The sequence below is a fragment of the Hibiscus syriacus genome, unplaced genomic scaffold (genome assembly GCF_006381635.1).
Source record: "Hibiscus syriacus cultivar Baekdansim isolate YM2019G1 unplaced genomic scaffold, ASM638163v2 tig00110637_pilon, whole genome shotgun sequence".
Taxonomy (NCBI): domain Eukaryota; kingdom Viridiplantae; phylum Streptophyta; class Magnoliopsida; order Malvales; family Malvaceae; genus Hibiscus; species Hibiscus syriacus.
Genome location: NW_024062808.1, coordinates 3,396,952 through 3,402,995, shown reverse-complemented (window position 1 = coordinate 3,402,995; position 6,044 = coordinate 3,396,952).

Sequence of the window (6,044 nt, the reverse complement as noted above, 5' to 3'; positions counted from 1 at the left end):
AAATACCACCACCACTTCCACTCATTACCAAAAATCCAAGCCAAGCCTCCAATCACATCGATCGAGTTGTCTTTATTCAATCATCAAACCAAAAAAAAAAAATAAATAAAAAAGAGAAGAGAAGAGTAAACTAGAAATCAATCTTGAAAAATCTGGGATCTCATCAAACTGAGTCACAATCTTTCTGCCAAACTCCACCAAAGCATGCAAGAAGAAAACTAAGAAAATGCAACAAATAAGACATAAGAGAAATAATTTCCCTATGGTTCTTGACCCACCAAACACACAAAAATGGAGATAAAGACACAAAAAACTAGCATAGAAAAGGGTTTATTTTTTAGGGTGGGAAAAGGGAAATGAAAAAATATAAGAGGGATTTGGGTTTTTACAGAAAAAAAGGAGAACTAAAAGGAAAAAGAGAGAAAAAGAGGGTTTTACCTTGAGTTTATAGCATCACCGGTGACGAGGGGCTGTGTCGAGCATCAAAGGTATACGGTTCTTTATTTTTCAAGGTCGATTTGTGATTTTTTAGGGATGATTTGGTTCGGTTTAGGGGTAGTTTATGTTAGGAGGGTTTATTTCTCGGTGTTTAGGGGTCATCGGCCTCTCATCGGGGCCATTAGGAGCGATGGCCGGATGTTTGTGTTGGGAAAATGAAAAAGAAAAAGAGAAGAAGATGATAAGGGGGAGGGGCGGTCGAACGGCTAGAAACAAAAGGGAGAAGGGTTTCGGCAAAAAATTACATAATAGAGGTATTTAAACCCCCTAAAACGACACCATTTTTGCCAAAGGCAACCCGTGATTTCTGAGTCTTTAAGGGTTAATAGCATATTAGGTCCATTTGGGTTTGTAACCTCGCGTTTTGGCCATTTGAATAATATTTTGCATAATTTTACTTTGAGTATTTATTTTTCTCGCATTTATATTTTAGTCAATGTACTGCTTATTGTAGTTTTTATTAATATTTGATTCTAGCAAAGACCTTTGCAACTCTTACTTAGTCACCATATATTATACTAATGTTATGGGATATTTACGTGGGAAGAGTCTGGGGCTTTGTAAGGTTTCGTTTTAGTCATGAAATGCGAGTTTCTGTTATCATGATTCGAGCTTTTATTTTTTCTTGCATTTATTTTAGTCACCTCAGGTTATATGTTGTTTATTTTAATTTTAGCAAGTAATTTTAAATATTTTTGTTTTTATCACTAAATGAAGCTTTCCCTTTGTATGCTCTGAATGTTTATTTTATGCTCTATTTCACTTTAATCTTGCATGTGTTTTGAATCTTGTTATATTCTAATGCTCATATTTTATGATAATTGTATTTATGTCCTCCTAATTTAAATATCTACATTTATATGTGTGCTATGTTAAGAATATGATATGTTTTGAGTTAGTTCTATATGTATCAAATATATATATGTATAATATATATATATATATATATATATATATATATATATATATATATATATATATATATATATATATATATATATATTCATGTCTTTTTTTCCCACATGTGTGTATTGATATATATTTCGTTTATGACATATTTTAATTTCGATATTTATTTACATATATGTATATAAATGAGTAATTTGGTGCATTTTGGCTTAGGTTCTATTTTAAATTAAATTGTATGATACCCTCAAAAGCATCTTTTGACTCGAATCAAAATAATTTGACTAAGGGTAATATTCGTTCATTTTTAGATTGTCGTAAAGTTATTGTTTTAACATATAAGAAAATTACTTTCGCTAGTTTTAAAAAGATCACGTATATCCCATTTAGTGTACGAATTAAATTGAATCCATTTTAAAATTTGAGGATTGGGAAAAAGATCATGTTCTTTTAATTAAATTCATCGAGAAAAGACTGCTAGATTGAATATAAGGTCTCGTCTCGAGGTATTTAAATAATTGAACATCCTTATTCTCATTAAACATGGGTAAAATAAATAATTAATTGTATTTGCTTGATGTATGTTATTTGCTTTATTTTTGCATGTGTTTTCCAATGAGTTTTCAAAATAATAACATTCGAATCGATATTGAAAATAGTAATATCGTTTCATTTCAGTTGGGGTAATAAATGACTGCTTTAAGGTATGTGAAGTCATTTATTCTCAATTGGAAATCATTAGATATTATCGTTTTCAATCGAATCAATATTATTTTAAAGATGAAATAGTAATATCTGTTTATTTCAATTTGAGTAATGAATGATTGTTGTAAGGCATGAAATGTCATTTATTCTTGATTGGAAGTAATTAGATATTATCATTTTCTCTCTTAAAATTATTTTGGGTGTTGTTATTTTGAATTAATAATGAGCTTTAGAATGAAATTTTAATATTTCTTTATTTCAATTGGAGTAAGAATCGATTACTTTAAGGTATGAGAGGTCGATTCTTCTCGATAGGAAATAATTAAACATTATTATGTTTCATCTAAAAATTCAAAGAATATTATTAGTTTGGGATCTTACATTAAATTAAATTCGAACTCGTAAATTTAATTGCAAAGATAACTAATTAATTGATTATGTACCGATTTAGGGCATTATGCGAGTGCTAATCCTTTCCCACACGTAACCGACTCCCGAATTCGAATTTTAGTAACGCATACCACAAGTTTGTTATTTTAGTTAAAATTAATATTTTATTAAAATGGAAAATACGTTTTTGGGTGCCTAATCATACCCTAATCAAATATTGGTGGCGACTCTTCAAACCAGGTTTTATTGTTAAACCGATCATCAAAAATTATTTCGAAATGAGACCCTCTTTCCTCTTCGAAAAACCGTTTCGACGCCGACAACACAGAAGATATGGGAAAACTATTGTCTGAATGTGAAAAGGTTTTTGTAGCTCCACACGATTTACCGCCAATTAGAGAAATCGATCATGCTATTCACCTCCAACCTATGAGCAAACTGGTTAATTTCAAGACATATATCTTTATTTCATAAAGAGGAAGTAGAACGACAAGTTCGAGACATGTTGGAAAATCAACTAATTCACAAGAGTAATAACCCTTTTTCTTCCCTAGTGTTGCTCGTAAAGAAGGATGAAACGTAGTGATTTTGCATGGATAATCATGCTTTAAAGCAATTACAGTTAAAGATAAATTTTTGATCCCTACTGTCGATGAAGTGTTTGATGAATTGGGTAATGCTCACCTCTTATCCAAATTAGATTTGCTTGTTGGCTACCATCAAATTTGAGTCAAGGCTAAAGATGTTCCAAAAATGGCATTTCGAATACATGAAGAACATTACAAATTTCTTGTAATGTCGTTTGATTTAACCAACACACCATTCATTTTCTAGGCCACAATGAATGATTTCTTTTGTCAATTTTTATGTAAATTTGTTTTATTTTTTTGGATGATATACTTGTTCATGGTCAAACTTGGCAGGAACACTTAGACCTTGTGCTACAAGTGCTACAAATGCTGCTAGAGAATGATTTTGTCACAAAACATAGCAACTGTACATTTGGGCAACCCTCAATTGAGTAATTAGGCCATATAATTTCTTGAAAGGGTTTGTCAGTAGATCCTTCAAATGTCGAGGTAATTAGAGCGTGGTTGATACCTACCACGATCAAAGGTGTACGAAGCTTTCTAGGCATCGCAAGATATTATTGCAAATTTATTAAAGATTTAAAGCCATTATAACTCCCATCTCTGACTTTCTTTGCAAAGGGAAGTTATTTGAATGAGATGAAGAAGCTCTAAAGGCCATGGACCACTTGAAATTATGTCTCTTTCATGCTCCCATATTGGGATTACCCCATTTTGACAAATAATTTCATGTCAAAATTGATGCTTCTAGAACATGGATAGGAACACTTAGAACCATGAAATTTTTGTCATCACCCAGGCAGTGAAGAAATTGTGATAATATCTGATCGGAAAAAATTATGCATTACGAGAATTAAATCACCAAACTATACAAACTCCAAAACAACTAAGATGGTTGTTGAAATTTATTGGGTACAATTTCAAGATTCGTTATCAACCGAGGAAGTTGTCAAGAGAATTTGAAACTACTCTCATGGTTTATTTCAGTTATTTTAGATATTTATCACGTGTTTTATTTTATTTTTAGGGCCTACAAAGTTTGCATGCAATAAGGGTGTCGGTTAGGGCAAAAAGAAAGGGCAACCCTAATTTTTTAGGGTGGGCGACGGAGGACAAAACAATGAGGGATTTTTGTTTTTTAATTTTTGAATTCCATTTATATTTTATTTATCATTTTTACTTTACATTAATTATCTTTTTATTTTTTCACCAACTACCCTTTTACCTTATCCACATTTTTCCATAACCGCTCACTACCCTTTTTCTTCCTTATTTTATTTCCTTTTTTTCCTCTCAACTCTTCATCTTCTCTTTCTCTCCTTCAAGCCGATTTCCATAGCCAAAAAAGCTTCTAACTTTTTATTCCTTTCTTTACCCAAGCAAGATAAAAGTTGCGCACTAGACCAGCGAGCTCAAATACTTCGCTCCTATAGCAATTTATTGATGATACAACTAAAGAACGGTTCCAAAAGTTAAAGAATAGAAAGCCTATTTTTGAGTTGGGGTTTATATTTTTTGATGAGAATAATGGTGGTTTAAGGTAGGATGTGATGGACATTGTCGCTCAACATAAGTGGCACAAATTTGCTCGACATCCGGGGAATGTTAACATGTCATTAGTGAAAGAAGTCTATGCCAATATTTTCCAACCAAATCAACATGTAGTTTTTGTTCAAGGTATCTCTATTCGCTTCATGCCTTCTATGATTAATCGCTACTTTCATGTGCAGGATATTGAGGACTACCATTTGGCATTCGAACAAGAGGATGATAGTCTAACTTACCACAGTGTAATGGAGGATTTGTGCTTTTCAAATTCTAAATTTAATAGCCGACAAGCTAGCTGATATTCGACGGACAGATAATGCCTTCAACCGCGTACCAAACTTTGGAATCATTTCATGAAGTATAAACTCATGCCCATTGCCCATAATACTACTATTTCATTACCTCGCGTGATGCTATTGCATTCGATTTTGGTTGGGAGATTGATTAATGTTAGCAAAATCATTGTGGACCAAGTTCATGCATGCTTCAAAAGGCAAGCTAGTGTTTCTGTATTCCCTAATCTTATTACGACATTGTGTCACAAAAACAAGGTTGTGGAGAATAGATTTGATGAAATCTTGTCAAGTGTGTCGGGCATCACAAGGTTAAGACTACCTCTCTTGTTGGGACTAACCCAAACCCGACCTAAGGATGCGGATGAAGAATAGCCTTAGGTTTATGCACCTCAAAACACTGAAGCAAAGTTACTTGCTCTTGAGGAATCATTCCAGCAAACAAGAAATCATTTGGTGACTTTGATTGGAGATCTTAAAAATTTCTTTGGGTATGTAAAGTAGAAAGATGTTGTGGTGGCATCACTATACAAAGAACTGCTCCCACACATGACCCATAGTCTTCTAGGATTCCTTGATGAAATATTGTCACCATTTGATGATGCTCCGAAATTTCCAAACGTACCTTAACATGAAGACACACTGAGCTAGAAATTACTGACCCAATTAATATGGTGTTTGAACAAGAGCATGTACCCCAACCTCAATCCCATACAACTACTGAAGAACAATCGAGTGTAGCCCCTAGCTAAACAGAAATGTCACAGTAACCTTCGTCTCGTAGGAGCAGACGACATCTGAATACATATATTGGGCGTCTGGTGACCTGCACACTCAAAAATACTAAAGGTCCTAGCACGCCAGTTGCTAAATCTGAATATGACCTTGAGGCCATCCCCAAATCATTAAGGAAACGAACCAGACATAACACTGCCAGCTAGGCACCACCACCACCATATGATGTTAAGGTACCTCACTTTGCATCATATTACATCGAATGTAGTTTGATTTTTCACATAGTTGTTTTAAGCATTAAGAACAATGCTTCTCTTAAATTTGGAGGAGGTAGTGTCCTTATTGCATGATAGTGTTATTAGAATGACTATGTCATGGC